Genomic DNA, 18,643 nt, shown 5'->3' with positions numbered 1-18,643 from the left:
ATTTGACGAACATGTTGGAGCCATGACATCCTGGCCTCCTTCACAAAAACAACTGACCGCCTTGATAAAGTGAACCATACTATAAATGTCGTTCAGAACTAATAATCAATCAATCTATATTGTTGGTGGCAAATTCAAGTATTTTCCCAATGTCTTCTTCGTCATGTGTATTGTTCTTAAGAAAGTGTTCAAAATGTGTATCTATGATTATATAAAATAAACTCATCACAGATATATTTGTACCAGGATTGAAATTGTGTGATTGCGCTAGACGCGCGATTCGTCTACAAAAGACTCACCAGTGACGCTCGAATTGAAAAAAGAAAAAAAGGCCAAATAAAGTACGAAGTTGAAGAGCATTGAGGACCAAAAATTCCTAAAAGTTTTGCTCAATACAGTTAAGGAAATCTATTCCTAAGGTAGAATAGCCTTAGTATTTAAAAAATTCAAAGTTTTGTAAACGAGTAATTTATAATTATGATCATATCAATGATAATTCATGTCAACACAGAAGTGCTGACTACTGGGCTGGTGAATAGTAAAAATGAGTATACATATATGCACTATCATTGAAAATGTGACAACCATTCTCTAGAGACCACAGGACGTGCTAATCACACATATCAGAAACTGTATTTGACGTTTTTGTCAATTGAGCGAGATCAGTAGTGTACCAAACTATGATATATACTTTATACTGTAAATTATTCAACCGTTTCGCAACCAACCTTTGAATACTGATTAAAAACAATACTTATTTATCAATGATCAGTTCTTATTATCACAAACTTTAATTAAACAAAAGATTCACAATGATCCAATCAGCTAAATTTACAAATAATCTAGTAAAAGACACTTTAATTAAATATTATTTGTTAATTCTATCTTTTTACCTTTAAAAGTCATCAGTAAATGTCATTCTACGTTTGTAGTTTTGTGATAGTTAAGTTCTTGTTGGTACACATTCACCGTGTTAAAGGTTATATTTTATAATCCCACTTTGTATTACAGTCTGTGTAATGTAAAAGTTAACAATACGAACGATGCCCGAACCATGTACGGACGATGCCCGAACGATGTACGTACGCTTCCCGAACGATGTACGAATGCAAACGAAACACTGACCGAACGTTGTACGGACGCTGAACGAATGATGTACGAACGAAACCATGTACCATAAACCATACCATAAACGATAACATAAGCGCCCTTCTAACGTACATCGTATGCTTTTACGTACATCGTTTTATTTAGCGTATACCGTATCGTTTAGCGTACATCGTTTCGTTTAGCGTATATCGTATCGTTTAAGCGTACATCGTTTCTTGGCGTGCATAGTTTAGCGTACATGTTTTTTTTAAATATAAAACAAAAATTGTGCTCTGTTTAATTTAATTTAATAGATAATAATTTAATTTGACTCGATCTTGATGCAACATTATTTACATAAAAAGTTTGAAAAATAAACACTGAAATAAATTTAAACAAATTAAAAGATACAATTATGATTTGTTTTAGCCGTAGAAATACGTACTTGATGAATGTGCGAGTAAACTACAGTCTGCAGAGAATTCAGTCATTTTTTTTTTTAATAGCCTAAGGAATCACCATTTTTTTTCTTTAAATGAACAATGTATTTTAGATGGAATTCAAAATTAATCTAATGTTCTTACAAAAGTATATTCGGGGTCTTAAGGTTGACTTTTTGTTTAAATTTGTTAAGTATTTTTATGTATTCTCTTTTATAGCATGTATTTTAAAATCGACTGAATAGCAGTTTTATCTATATGTCGTAGTTAAACCATATGTTTTAGATTAAAGATATTTTTTATTCATTTTAAAATCAGACGAGAAAAAGAAACAATTATTCGAAAAATTTCAAATAAAAACAATTTCTCATATGTGCCTCATCAACTCTAAACATAAATCCCTACCAATGTACAAACGATTGTGCATTATTTATCCTATAAATGCACTTGACTTTAAATAATCATCAACATTTGTCCGGCAAAAATACTAGACCACTCACTCCCTCTATTCTTTAATTTTCTTATACCATTTTCCTCTGATCTTTATTTTGCCCGTTATACACTATTCTAAATTTTTCTTTTTTTTTCTTTATTTTCCTGTATCTATATCTCCTTTATTCGGAGCAACCCACCCTAAATATACATATGATATGCACGGTCTATAGGTGATCTCTTGTGCCGTGATACACATGTTTGCTTAACACAGGATGTCCTTGTTTATATTTATTTATTGAATGCTTCTCTTTGTAACTTCATTGGGGTGTAAAAGCGTTGACTGAAGTATATTTTGTATGAAGCGCGGAAACGCTTCATTCTAAAAAATTGCGCACGGTCAACGCTTTTACAACCCTATGAAGTTACAAAAAGAAGCATTCAATACTTATAAATACATTGTTTAGCTAGGATCATGAAAACACGATTTCTACCAAGTTTTTATTTACCTCTGCACTATATTGTGGGACCTCGTGTCATCATGAATGGTAGATTTTATTGTGTAATGAAATTGATTAAGGAATAAGGCAATATTGCATTGTAGCCAATCAGAATAACGTATTATAATGAAACATACATCTAATTTTATTATATTAACATTGTAAATGTCCTCCTAATGATACATCTAATAGTTGCCACTGGACATTAAACAGCTAACTATAAATTCATCCGTTATATTCTCAGTTTTGTTATAATGTGAAAATCAAACAACATGATGATACAATAATTATTGCAGATTTGCACTAGGGAAATAATGGGAAATAATTGTAAACAAAACCACTCAGTCACATCCCTACGGCAAAAATTAAAGTCTAGCCTTTTCACATTAAAATACGTTATTTCCATTTATTTCAATCTATTCTAAATAATTTTAAACAATTTCAAATCAAACGGTCATTTTTCTTATTTGCCATAAAAAAAAAAAAAAATTATTTTCATTTCTTATTTTAAACAGATCGATTGTTTTTCAATGGTCGGTGCCTGTGAGCATTTATAAAACCGTGTTTGCCAGAAAGAAAGCTACATAGTAGTTATCAAAAGGTACCAGGATTATAATTTAGTACGCCAGACGCGCGTTTCGTGTACATAAGGCTCATCAGTGACGCTCAAATCGAAATATTTATAAAGCCAACAGGAACATAACAATGTCTGAGAAATACTTCGAGGCTCTACATGTATTTTCTAATTGCTGTTGTAATGTGATGTAATGAAAAGTGGTAATACCTGAATACTGATTTGAACCCATCAAGCATCTGGGGTTAATATCAAATCTATGGTAGTGTCTTTTTCTTTACTCGCAAAGTATTCACCTCAATCATGTTTTATTTATGAAAATTGCTCATTGAGGACGAAGTCCGAGGTCGATATACTTCTTTGGGTCGATATATCCTGTATTGACCTCATACAAAGGCTATATTTGTTATATTATTAATTTCAGACCATTATGTATATTTGTATCAAAATCGTCATTTGATTTTGTTTGAATTTTATACATCATATTGTCTCCTTGACAATAACAACATATTAGTTGTTATTTAATTATTTTGTTTGTTTGTTTGACATCTTAGGTATTTGAAGACTTTTTTCGTCAAATAATCGATCACAGATATCATTTGTTTCAAAACGTTTAACGATATCATGAAATTCATTACATGACGTCACAAAGTAAATCGGTTTTTAGATATTCTAAAAATAACCGTGCAATATGCTCTGTGCAATATGCTTTTTGCTATCCGCCGTTTTCTCTCTACCTTCGAAAATATAGTTTAACATGTGACTATCCCTAAACGAATCAAATTTGTTAAAATATACGAATTAATAATATATGATTGCACAGACTCAAAAATGTCTTTGTTTTGCTGAAATGAAAGGTCACCGTCACCAGCCAATAAAAGCAAAATGGATATAGTAGATCTTTTTAATTTTGAAAACAATATTTCTCGTGCTTCTTTGATAAAAGGGCACTTAAAAATAGTGACTACTATCCTCAACAGAATGACCACAGCTGCTTGCGGGATTGGGTTTACTATTGATAAGGTTTACATCTGCATTTGAATAACTGCACAATGTTTCTCAACTGCACTGGTATTAAACTGATAACTGTAATTGGAATTACGACTATCCCAATATGGCGACGGCAGATATAGGTAAAATCTTAACAGCCATTTTTCTAAAATGTAGCATGTTTTTTGTCAACAGTTACAAAACTGCAAGGTTTTTCTATACCATTACATCATATTTGAATCGTAACGGTGCACTGGAATTGTCTAAGCACTTTGAAAATTGCCGTTGGAAAATACTGCCGAGATCTGTTACAGAATAAGGTTGTCAAAGTTGAGAAAAAACGCTTGGTACTTTTATATACTTTGTGGAAAGATAGAAAAACACTATAATTTTCGTCAGAACTCAAAGATTCTTCGATATGTCCCATTGTCCTCTGAATATTTTTAAAGATGAATAATTAAAAATTTGTATACCAAACATTTAAAATTTTACTCGGCGTTTTTAAATAGCATTGAAAGTACAACAGCTCAAAAACGATAATCATTGATGAAATTAATGTAAATAAGCCACTCTTTCTCAGGTTGAGATGGAATATGTTTGTTATTTGATTTAACGAGTTTAACAATCGAAACCCCGGAAATTTCGTCTTATGACAAGCACGAAAAATGGCGAAACTGAACTTCCAACAGCGGACAGTGATTTCTAATTATACAATGTTCTTTCAATGGATGTTTTAAATGCAATTTAGAACTTATCAATTATGACATTTCTTATCCCTTTTGAAATATATATACATGAAGTCACATGCACGAAGAAGTTTGTCTGACGTATGAAAATTGAAAGGAAAAAAAGGCATGACAGGAGTTAAGAGAAAAAAAGGCAGTATGGCCATCTTGCCAAAAAGAAAAGTCATGATGAACTTATGAAAAACAAGTCAGGATACATTAATAACTAAGAAAGGAAGGACAGAATAGAGTATAAAATAAAAAAAAAAAAAAACAGGACAACATTTACATAGAGATTACATTGAAAGAAAAATGCAGGACAACATTTTTCATCCTGGCCACAACTCCCCCACCCCTACCCTGTAAAAATTTAATGGTATCTCCCTAGTGTTGATTTCGACAACGATCTTTAATTGTAACCACAGAGAAATAGTCAATTATAAGTCGGTGTGACTCTATCCACCACCAACACATAACCACAAGCTGAGTGAGGAGACTTTCTTGCTATTAGACCTCTAGAACTATTTCCGAACTTGTCGTCTTATTTTTTAAATCACGTCATTGATGATCTGATTACTACAACCAGAGACATATAATACAAGAGATTGGCAACTCTAGTAGAGTCTATATAACGGCCAATGAAATCACTTGGCTACCGGAAGTGCTTGGGATTATGATGTGACCTGGGATGAAGGAGGATCGAGATGAGAAAATTCCGCCATTGTTGTTAAAGGAGACGATACGCTTACAGATTTGTTTTCTCATTTATGTCGATTGCTTTCACAGCTAAAGCATGTAAGTATATTCAAAAGATACATTTAACTAGTTCTACCAATTTGTTTATACTATAATGTGCTGAGATGATGATAATAATCAAATGCAGACCAATTTAAATTCGGTCCATTCAGCTTCCCCTCTTTGTTGCTGTAGAACCGGTGTGGCCCACCATTGTTTTCTCCATAAAACTTTAAAATTTACGATTTTATATACAATTTTAAAGTGTTATTCTACTCCCGATTGTTATCCCGTTAAAATGATACTATTTTCGTATATTTTGATCAAATAGTGTTTTCATAAAATACCATCAAAGGTGATTTATTTTTTTCACATTGATACCCAAATCCAGCTATGCGAGAATTACCTTTTTTCATAAAACTTAGAAATTATCGAATAAATATGCAATTTAATGAGCCTGTATAAATTCCAAATGTTATCTTGTTAAAATAAGATCAGCGGGGCATATATGTGTATACCATGGACATGTACACATTCCCAATATATTCTTCTTTTCTTTATAAATTTTGCCAATTATTCTCCATTCTTTATTTAATTTAGCAATCCAATCTTGATATTTTGATAAAATGTTTCCTCTTGTCTTTACTTTTCTGATTTCAATTTATGCAGTTATTCCAATACTCCTATTATATGAATGTAGGACAGTGTCAGAAAGTCACAGGACAAAAGTCACAATTCATTTTTTCTGATTATTTCTTTGAACAAAAAAAACGCTTATTTCTATTCTTGGACAATTGTATATAAACCAACTTTGTAAACAAAAATTATCAAAAACAATTGAAAAATGATCAAATAATTGTTGAAAATACAAAATGTCAAACTAGTTTGGCACTTAAATGGCTTCATGGTGCCAAGAAATCTTTCTTTTGCATGATTAAAATTAAATAAATCTTCATTTTTCAAATATAATGACACATTTATTAAACTTTAATATGAATATATGTATTAAAAAGTAAATATTTAAATATATTTCTCTTATATATACAAACAATTGTCAACAGATTATTTGTGACTTTTTGTCCTACCAAATTTGTGACTTTATGTCCTGTGACTTTCTGTCCGTTTACCTTTTGTAAACACCTTCCCATTGGCGGATCCAGCCCCTTTTTTTGGACGATCAATGAATTTGAATGGGGACATGTGGTTGGAACCCCCTTTATCCTGGGTTGATCCGCCCCTGCTTCCAGACCCTCATGAGATAGAAGCAGAGACTAAGTAAAGTTGATGTTGTATGTTCACTGTACGATGTTTAACAATTGACAAATATATCAAATATTTGTTCCTAATAGCAAGCTTGAAAGGTCCATACATGACAAAATGAAATTTAAAATATATTTAGCATAATAAAAAACCTGCAGAATGTTGTATGACATACATGTAGGAAGTAAAGTTTAAAAGTAAGACAAATAGATGTAAATTTCTTTTCAACTCTTAAATATTATTATTTTAATTTAGAATGCCAAAAGAGGAAAAGATGTAGTAAGTTAACAAAAGGAGTTAAAAAAATAAAGGTAACCACGGACAGCTGTTGATACCATTATGGAGGAGATATCTGTTGCAGTTTCAATCCACACTCACACTGAAGATGAAAAGGATCATCCAATTATGAAACATCTGTGGTCGAGTTTGTACGTTCTGGGGAAATTTATATTACATCAGAAGAAGTCAAAGATGAATTCTTGTTAGATGAACACTCAGACCACACTTATGCAGCAAAAGAACAGCCATTTGAGAATGAAAAAATATGTACGCTTGAATTTGATTGCTACAATGTATGCTGATTTTTTTCTTGCATCACTGGAAGGCACAGAGCAACTGATTACACAATACATTTGTAATTGAAATATTTGCAGTGAATGAGACACACAATGAATATGAAGAACCTTGCCTTTCTCCCATTCTCCCATCAGACTTTATGCAATTTATTACAAGTTAGCATCAATGATACATGTACATATATCCTTAGCTGTACAGATACCGAAATTTGCATACAGTTGAACTGTACCAGATCAGTTGCAGGGAAATTAACATGAAGCTCTCAGTTATCATTGACAGTAACATTATAAGTGAATGTTTGATAATAAAAATATTATTTATACCTGGAATGAGTTTTGTTCTCTTATTTCTTGGTTTAATTATTGAAAAAGGATGGAATGATGTGTAGTGATAGTCTAGATATATTGTATACATAAATACTTGTTCTGATTCTCAGTCTGACTGGTCTTTTTCATTTCAGAATAATGGGATGTATGACAGTGTTATTTTACAGAACGATGTAATTTGGTTTATCCAAAAGCCACACCAAATTAATTGCTTTATATGATTTATAGATATGCTTACTGTGGAGGGAAAACATAACAAACAAAAAACAAACAAAAACATAAAATCGTACGGCTTGTGATAATGGTAAAATATATTATCATGCCTTTATTATCTTTGTGTCTTTCCAAAGTAAGAAGCCTGTAATTCACTTGTGGTTTGTTGCTGTATATCATATTTGGATTTTTGTGTACATAAATCGGGCGGTTAGTTTTCTTGTTTGAATTGTTAAACCTTTTTCATACATGTAAATAGACCTTGTATAGTTCGCAGTGCAGTATGAATTTTACTCTTTGCTAAGCGCCTTATGGTTACCTACCACGGTGGGTAAGGTTGTCCTGCGAGAGAACGTTCTGTGCTGGTGATTCGGTCCTGACGGGTGCTGGTGATCAATGAAAAAATGTAAACAAAGACGAAAATGATGATTTTTGACGTTTTCACTCATAAAAAATGGAAGAAAACAGTTGAGATTTTTCAATTTTGTTTCTTATGGGTTCATATGTAAACCATTAAAAAGTTGACCCTCTAAACTGTTTCAGTAAGCGTAACACAAAAATGCTCATTTTCAGAAAATCTAGAACTGAAAAAATAAAACAAAAATGCTCATAGAGTCCGCTTTCTATACCGCAATCCAAACGACAAAACTACTTTGTGAAAAAACATTGCAATTTATTAAAATTTAGCATTTTCTCAATTCATTCACTGTCATTGTGCTGGTGGGTCCTGATACGGTGCTGGTGATTTTGGATAAGAAGTTGGTCATATTTGAAACAAATATTATAAAATCAATAAAATTGGGCAGATAATTGTTGTCAATAGGATCTATGACTCCTATTTCAGCTCTTGTGCATCCATTTGGCTGTTTAATGTGTATTTTCAAATGATCGTAACTTGTATTACATAATTACATAAAAGGGCAACATCTTACGTCCAATACCAGATAACAATATATAGTATCTAAAATAAAAATAGTTTTATTAAGATATTAAATACCCTTACATTGATGCTTCAACAATGACCAAATCCTATGCCGCATACACATGTTTGTTAGCGCTCCGCATGCCCCTCCCCACTTCCTACCAACCAACCCTCCTCATTTCCTCCTTCATTGTTACAGTGGTGTACCAACACAACAACTTATCACATAAAATAATAACACAAAGACACACATTATTGAACAACGAATGCTCGCAGGTACTGAAAGCTAGTTCAAAGCCGTATTTTCAACTAATAAATAAACCATGTTCTCATATACAAAAATCCCAATCGTGTCGATTAAAAAAGTCTCAAAACTTAAGTTCACTTTTTAATGTTTGATGAAACAGAACTTTAAAATTGTGCAGTGAATCTTGTGCTCACAACAGTTATTGTCATAATTATGTTTACATAAGACTTATAAAGGAATTAAGAAGGTACAAATGTACCAAGAAATATTTTACAGTTCAATTTAATGATCATGAATGGAAGGAAATGGTACGGAAGTTTACATAGGACAAAAATAAATTGATTTTTTGGCCAAAGACTTAAACGCTTCTTTGCATTATATAGTACAGCTCTTCTATAAAAGCATAGAAACTTTGATTGACTTGCTTGCTATGTTTTCTTGGATGTTTTCAAACAATAGGTAGGCGGAGTTTCAATACATACTGGGATTTGATTGGACAAATACAAACTGACAGGAATTACAGTTAATGTTTATTGTCCAAACAAATTCTAGTATATAGTAAACAGACTACTTACCTGTAGTTTACAAATATCCAAACAATCATAGCAAGCAATTTGATCAATGGTTTGCTTTGCATATATTTATAGAAGAGCTGTAAATTCTAAAAAGAAAATTCTTGTTGTCGTAGATGGTTAAATCCTCAACAAAATCTCAATAACTTTGTTGGAACAAATAAAGGTTTTAAATCAAATTTTCGTGGACTTTTTAGCTTCCACCCTGACGAGGCATGTTAGCTGTTCGTATGCTGTTGCACCTGACTCACGGAAACTTTCACATTTCCATCTTCTTTTCTGAAATATTTTACCCAGCTCATACTTGACAAAATTGTTATCCTAGTGAAAGGTGTAACCAATGAATTGAACACAAGTTAAAAATTCCACAATACTATATAATTCATTTTATGTGTCAATTTGTTCGAAAAAAGTCGAAAAGAAGAGAGTTTTTTTAATGTCATGATTATCTGTCGCTTTCTAGATCTATGCTTAGCATTTATTTCAGATGACATAGACTCCCCACCCTGGTGACCCTGCTGCCTTTAGTAACTTTATCCGTATACATATATTAATAGATAAACAAAAGGCTGCAACTGGTATTTTTGTATTTAAAATGATTCGTTGTAACGAGAATATTTGTGGTGAATGGAAACTGTGAGGGTCACAATCTTAAATTGCTTATAAATGTTGCTGGACCCAGTTTCGTTATCTGATCTGAATTTTCTGAAATGTGCAAGGTAGATAGACATTGGCCTTTTGATTTTTTTTTACTCAGTAAGTTTTGCCTTAATTGCTTGAACGTTTGCAATATTAAAGCCGATTTCAATAAGTGTGTAGACAAAGGGAATATCTTTGGTTATCTTGCTTGCTGAACAGAAAAGTCATTGTTAGGTTATGTAAACTATCCTACTTTAAGAGTAGACTAGTCCGACAAATGACACATCTTTCTGTCTGTAGGACCAGGCTACTTCGAAAGGAGGGTAGTACACCTTACCTAACAATGACTTCACGGTTTAGCTAACAAGCAAGCTAACCAAAGATATTACCTTTACCTACATACTCAATGGAATCGGCTGTCACTAAAAACTCAAATACATTTTAACAGCCAGTGGTCATGTTTGTTGATGAATATTGTTTGTAATTGCGGACGCCAAGACAATACATGAACCTCACACGACCCCTTGACACAGGTGAGCTTATATATGATCTTGCAAAATGATCGTAATCCCGAAAGTCGTAAACATATTTTCTTAATTTAAAAGGAGGCGAGAAGTGTTCCATTGACAGGCCAATAAACAAGATTACAGTTAATTTGAAAAAAAAAAATAAAAACAAATAGGGGTATTTTTTTCTCTCATAATAACAGTAAACATATTCACAACAATGTCAATTTCAAGAAAGCAGACAACAGTTAATTAGTCAATAACAGTACAGCATCAATGATCTTGAATATATGCCACTTTTAACTAAAATATAAAGGCACAGAACCAGGACATAGGAGCACAGAACCAGGACCGTTTTTCTTATCACCAGCACAGCGTCAGGACAATTCCGTTTAACGAACTTGCACGGCTTTTGCAATAAAATATTGTTGTAATATACTTTGCATGGTACTTATGACGCATCAGAGAAAAATTAAGCAACAAGACAGTCGTTTTATTGCCGTTCTGATACAATGTAAACAAACCCATCAGCACAGAATCAGGACCCACCAGCACCTGACAGGACCAAATCACCAGCACAGAACGTTCTCTCGCAGGACAACCATACCCACCGTCCCTACAGTTGTTAATGTCTGTATCATTTGGTTTCTTGTGGAGAGTTCAATATTATATTGCATATACTGTACAGAAAAGAAATGTCATACACTCGCACATCAATATATTAAAAATATGCCATGAAATATTTTCCACTGGACGTTAGGCAACCATCAATTAAATCAGCCTCAGATCAACAACAAAGGTAGGCGCATTTTCGTGCAGTTTGTATAAAGTAAAACAAAAAGGTTTTGACTTACAAATCAAGTCAAATAGTTGTAAAACTATTTACACATGTGCATGTCCGTTTCAAAACTAAAAGGAGATTTTAACTAGTCCAAAAGTTAAAAAGAAAAAAAGAAGGGAAACGTGTACATTTCGAAACATTTAGAATGATATCAATGTGGCATTAAAACTGGTGTATGCTTTAAAGTCAACTTACCAAGCTGACAGAAGTATAACATAGTAAAACGTTTCTTCTTACAAAAATTGTTACATGAAAAGGCAGCAATACCTGCTGCTCTGAGTCTTTATCGTATATTTATCAGTTCCTTACACTTAAAATATGGTTTAATCTCTTTCTATTCGAGGTCAAAATCGAGACTTATATTGCCATTTTCTATTAAATGATCATTAAATGTAAGTCCTAAATACACAATCCGTGAAAAGGAGAAACCATAAATAAACCGACAATCATAAAAAAAAAAAAAAAACTCAATGCAAGCTCATAATGTAAATTTTGAAAAAAACACACTTAGAAAACAATTTACCGTCAATCATAGAAAAAAACTTAATACAAGCCCAATTAATAATGAACACAATAAGTATTCAATTTTTAATGATCTATACAAATTATGAATATAAGACGAAGTCGATCATGATTAACGATAAACAAACAAATTAATTATTTTTTTCTACACATTAATTAATTTTATATATTTTGTAAATAGTATTTTCGGAATTAGTGTGGACACCTGTGGTGTAACAACTTCTTGTGTACCAGGTGTCAAATAAAACTCTTCAGTTTTAACAGGTTGTGATTTACCTGACCATCGAATAATTCAAGCCTAATATACATGTTACACTGTGAAATTATGTCTCCGATGCAGGTGCATATTTAATAGAAACCCATTGTGAAAGTATCAAATAAAATGAACACTGATACAATTTATTAAGTGTTAATTATTTAATATTGTTTTTTTTTAATTCAATATCAATTTATGTCTCTTTTTCAATAATACAAATAATACAAATAAAAATTAAAAGGACATTGAAATAAATAATTATGAATGTATGAACTCAAATTATGTAATTAATCATGTTAAATTTAACACTGAAACAGTTAATTTATGCTTAAACATTTACCATTACCTCGAGTACTTTTAATACTTTGATAATAACTCTATTACCCAAAGAGATCTCGCGAGGTTTAAATGTGGCCGTGTGATATTACGGGATTTCGCCGAGTTGCCAATCTCTTGTATTATATGTCTCTGGTTGCAAGTACTGTAACATTGGCACCATAAAATAATTAAATCTACCGTATCTTTTATATATTTTTGTCTTCTAAATTTTATTATTAGTTTAAACCAAATGAATCTAAGCCACACCATTGAGCAACCGGTCAGAGTAAGTTGTTGTTAAGTAATGATTCGATTTCTATGTAACATTTTACAAGACTGCATTTTGTTCACTTTAATATTTAGTTTCGCATTCCTTCCGCTACATGTATAATGATATCTTCTCCATTACATATGTGGATTGATATATGAAAATCTCGATTTGAAAACACAAGACAAATTTCAAATGATCTTTTACATTTTATGTTCGTTAAATTCTAGTTAACGGTTAAAACAGTCCTCTTTTCTTTTATATACTTTATAACCCACTTTAACAAAGTCAGATGGGTGCGGTCCTAACCTTGACAAAAGTTAACTTAGAGTTAACTTGTTGACTGCTTTTTAAGTTAACTTTAGAATTTTTAAGCAGACCAGCAAGTTAACTTCGTCTACGGTGGACAAGACCTACGGTCCGCTTTTTTATGACTGCTGCAGACCTATCGACGGGTCTGTTCCAGACCAGACCTGTGGACAAGTCTGCTTTTGACCAGTCCTGAGGACAGGTCTGCCCCAGACCAGACCTGTGTACAGGTCTGCTCCTGACCAGACCTGTGGACAGGTCTGCTTCTGACCAGACCTGTGGACAAGTCTGCTATTGACCAGACCTGTGGACATGTCTGCTTATGAAATGTTATCGTTTTTGCGACTTTTCATATCAGACTTGAGCTTTATTAAAATATGTATAAACAACATTTGCATTGGTCTTCCCAAGAAGGCCTCTGATAGCAAATGTCTTTACTCGCTATACTCTACTAGACATTATTTATAACAACACAATTCTTTCTTTTTTTTATTTAATATATTCTTATAAACATTAGTCAATTACATAGAGCTATCATATTTTTTTAATTAGAAGGCGGATATAAATTAGGGTTATCCAACGCATCGGAACAACATTCGTATATCATGGGATATCAACATCTTTGTCGACGTTACTTCGTTCCCCGTTTTTTACCTGTCCCTTCATAATTTTTACTTTACGCATGTATACATGCATGAAGATTTCATTGTTTTTCTACTTGTTTGGATTGGATTTGCTATTCTTTTTCCGCAGAATATTCTAACGAAAATTGTACAGTTGTACAGTGTCCGGATATGTACGATGTGGTAAAACTACCAACAATCTCGTCAAATTCGTCAGATTTGTCGAAAGATTTGTGCACATGAATGAAATAGTTGTCACTTGACGTTTAACTACAAACAAAATCAATCAACCAACATAATAGATTAACAGTATACTCCCAGTAAACACACGAAGTAGTCCCGACGTCGGTTAGTGGTCGTCTGAACGTCATGTCGTCAGTTTACGTCGTACGAACGTTGTAGGAACGTAAAAATCCAACGTTGGATGCAGACGTACAGACGACGTTATAAAATTACGTCGAATTCACGTAAATCTAGTACCCTGTCAGGACGTAACATTTTATTACGTTGTGACAACGTGCTTACAACTGTCATAATCCGACGTAACATTTTGTTACGTAGTATCGACATTACAAAAACGTAGTGGACGAATATTTACGATTTAAAAAAAAAATCCCCCTTTTTTTCCTGCAGACATAATTTGCACCAAGATGTCCAAGAAAATATTACAAATCCAATTTTAATGTTCTAATATATGTATTTTATATGAATATTTATTGTTTAATATATCATTAAACGTTTGTCATCATTTATCTCTTTGATTTCATAATCGTATTTTTACGATTAGATTAGTGAAACGTTCAGCAGTACTCGGGTTTTACCGCTACATTCTATGAAAAGTCTGAGCATGCGCACTTTCGCCGCTCGATTTTTAAAAACAATGAGAAATTTGCAGTAGAAATTTGAAGCTCGATCCAGATTCCAGAACAAAGAAAAAGGTAATATAATGATTGCTCATTACGCCAAATAGGTTCTCCATGATAAAAACAATGTTGATTGATGAAAATAAAACAGCTGTTGTCGTGTTGGGCGCCTCTTTCAAGTCTGTTATACGTGACCGTGTTGAAATATGATACTTTTTCTTTTACTGTCAATATATTGCACTGATACAAGATATTTTAGCAAAAATGTGTGTTATTTGAATCCATTTTACAAATTGCTTGATTAACTTGTTTTGTTTCTTAAGATATATGCAATAAAGTAATAACTGTAGAAAGTTAAAAAAAGGGGGGAGGGATGCACAGGCACTTGTTTTCTATCTGTGACAAGAGCTACTATCCCTTTATATTAAGGCTACAAGTGTCTTTTTGCTCTGTTATTTTTTGATAATGATTGAAGCATAAAAGTCTTATCCATGTTATCAATGTCAGAAAATGCAATGCTAAACATATTAGCACTTTAAATATCTGGGTCCATTACAAACTCAACACATTTCAAACTTGGCGTATTACAAACTCAGCCTATTAATGATAATACTGCATAAGTCACTGGGGGTCGTCCCGAACATGCATGAACTATTTGCCACTGGATGTCAAGCAAAAATCAATCAATGTATCACTGGGTCTGACATGGAAATAGACAATTGTTACAATAGAAAATAATTAAAGATGTTGTAAATAGGCGTCACTAAAAAAAATTAAGATAGCCTTCAAAGATGTCATAATCATTTGGGACTAGGTCATCGTAGGAAGGCTTCAGAGAAAAAAAAATAAAAACAGCCTTCCAAGTCTTGAAGATGTCATAATCATTTAGACTAGGATCTGGCCAGGAAAGTTGGGTAAAATTTTCTTGTTTTCAGGATAAACCCAGTTTACAGGTGTTAAAAAACATAGGAACATCTTTTTTGCTGTACAATTTATAGTATGAAATCTACATGTTTATCAATGGAGAGCTACATGTAAAAAGATCAACTCTCACTAAATGAGTGATCAGAACAATGATGTAATCAATCAAAAAAATTAAATGTATGAATTTTGGAATGCATGTAAATTTGTCACTTTGTTCTCCGACTAACACACATTCATTTTTTTCTATAAATAAGGCCGTGAGTTTTCTCTTTTGAATTGTTTCACATTGTCATTTTGGTGCCTTTCATAGCTGACTATGCTGTATGGGCTTTGCTCATTGTTGAAGGCCGTACGGTTACCTATGAATATTAATTTCTGTGTCATTTTGGTCTCTTGTGAAGAGTTGTCTCATTGGCAATCATACCACATCTTCCTTTTTTTTATATATGAAACAAACAGAAGAATATAAAAGATAATTGAATGTATTTTAATTTTTTTTCCAGAGTCTTGTATACAAATCCACACATCCAATATGTGTGAGGTTGAGGAAATCATTGCAGTAACAGCATGCACTAGCTCAAAAATTTGCACCAAGATTTTAAAAAGGTAAACATCAGTTGATCAGCTCTTTTTATGTCCTCCTTAACTGAGTGATATAGTTTTACTCTTGTACTGTACATACATACATTGAACACAAAATTGGTTTCTGTTCTCTAACTTCTGCCTGAACCACATGTTATGCAACCAACACACAACACATATTATTATAAACCACAGTTTTGAATTTGGAGAGCATCTGCTTTACTCTAGATATATCCTTTATTAACATGAATAAGATCATCTGTGGCTCATGGACACATTCTTCTTATATTAATTTTATTTATCAAATTATATAAATTTGTTGATTTTATAGATTGCGTTCATTGGCATATGATATGAGGTCTTGTTGTATCGATTTAAATTCTAAATTTATTAAGGTAGAATCCTTTGAATATCTTAAATTAATTGATAAATGACAATATTGAAAAACTTCCTTTATTAATTATTTGGACTCAGTATTAATAATTTTTGTAAAATAACCACTGGTTGCTCGTGAAAATATTATGTCCCCTAGGGAAGGCTCTTTTCTTAAATTTTATTTGGGGGTGGTTGTATATGAAAGACCAAAATGCAAAGGAGTGTTGTTCTGGTTAATTTTTAATTCTGTCGGTGCTGGGGTTTAAAAAAAAAAAGGGCCGTCCCATAGGGGCAGACATAGTATTTTCTTGAACAGACATGATTTTATTAACACGTCAAATGACAATTTAACAACAAAGTTATTTTTTAAATAAGAACAAAGGTTAACCATAAGTTATGAATAATTATATACTGTTGAAATAGTGTTAAATTTCTAACATACATCATAATTATGAATCTGCAAAGTTTATTATACGACCAGCAATAGAAAAAATACTGATTATGTTTATACACGGGATAATTTTTAAGAACTGTTGTAATTTATAAGTATTTTTTGTATTTTATAATTTATAATTATTTTTTTTCTTCAGAGATCTGAAACCAACCCAAGACCAGCTGGGTCAATATCCCTAATGCGCCTCCAAATGAGGAACTAATACCCCTTCAAATGAGGAACACACAAGTTGTGTGTAAACAAAAAATGTCTCTGTAGTGATAATGGACATGTTTCATTTTTAACAAGTGACTGAGCTTTACCATTTGTGTTGATCTGGAAAGTAGAGGATCACAGTATAAATATGTAAAAACTATGAAGTTATTGAATGTATTCAAAGTATTAAATTTTCAAAGAATTGTTTTGTGAAAAAAATAGATTGTTTACCATGAGGAGCTGCATCACGAAAGGATGTATTTTCGGGGTATGATAATTTACGGAAAAATGAATTGCACTTCGTATTCCGAAAATTTAACCACATATATATGTGAAAATGTCTCTGCTTCGAAGGATATGGACTGAACCGGAGTAGAAAACATAACTATTATCGACTACATGTATGCAGAAACAATTGAACATATTTCCCAGCTGATTAGAGGGCAGAAAACCAAAATTTGGAATGACATGTACAATGTATACAACCAACACAAGACTAAAATTTGAAATAAAAATTCAGAAACATAGTCTATTATTTTTTATTGGTTCATGTAGCTACATGTACATTGTAAGAAAAAAGAAGTCTTAACTTTTGGATACATGTAGGTCTATCTCTAGTTGGTCAATGGAAAAAAAGCAATAGTTAGTTCAATTGAATTTCAGGTATTTTCTTCATTTGGGATATTGTTAGAAGTGTGTATGAATTGTGTAGAATATATACATTTATTAGACAGTCAGATTTTGAGCGGATTGTCCAAACTTTTCTCATAGCTTGTAATTGTGTAGTGAATCCAGCTGAATGCATTTTCAGTAAATATTAAAGATAATGTGGTAGTTTGTTGTATTTCTGAATAATTCTTTAAAAATGGTTTTCTGTCGTCAAAGTGAAATCTATATTCTAGGCCACTGATACACTAAACATTTAGAAGTTGAAGCATGTATCAAGATGTCATGTTGAAGGCTGTACAGTTTCATGTACATTTGTACCTATATTGTTTTATTGGTCATCATACACAATCTCCTTTTTGAATTTACAAATGTACTATGTGTTAAAAGTAAGAAAAGTTGCATTTGTTAAATGGAAATGTGTAAATCTTGTACTTCAGTATTGCAAAAGTTAAAAACTTAAAGACTTTATAAACCTTAATCAACTATTGTTTTAGAAAACCAGATATTTATACATAATGTACAATTCACACTGAAACTTGTCAAAAAGATTAAAAAAAACAAACTGTTTTCACAATTTTTTTCACAGCTGGCAGTATGGAAATAGAGTACATATCGACATTGTTACCATCGTTCCCACATAGAAACATTTACAACTTAAAACGGGTCAAAAGAAAAAATAAAGACCCTGTTTTACATAC

The 18,643-nt window shown here is 32.1% G+C and overlaps 1 long non-coding RNA gene across 1 annotated transcript; it reads left to right on the top strand.

Moving 5' to 3' along the window:
• Positions 1-14,687: 14,687 nt before the first annotated feature.
• Positions 14,688-18,066, top strand: LOC139501745 (uncharacterized). The gene is made up of 3 exons (XR_011658645.1): positions 14,688-14,821; positions 16,174-16,276; positions 17,218-18,066. It is a non-coding gene; the product is annotated as an uncharacterized lncRNA (long non-coding RNA).
• Positions 18,067-18,643: the final 577 nt, after the last annotated feature.

The sequence above is a fragment of the Mytilus edulis genome, chromosome 13 (assembly GCF_963676685.1).
Source record: "Mytilus edulis chromosome 13, xbMytEdul2.2, whole genome shotgun sequence".
Taxonomy (NCBI): domain Eukaryota; kingdom Metazoa; phylum Mollusca; class Bivalvia; order Mytilida; family Mytilidae; genus Mytilus; species Mytilus edulis.
This window is presented reverse-complemented; position numbering and strand designations above follow the sequence as displayed.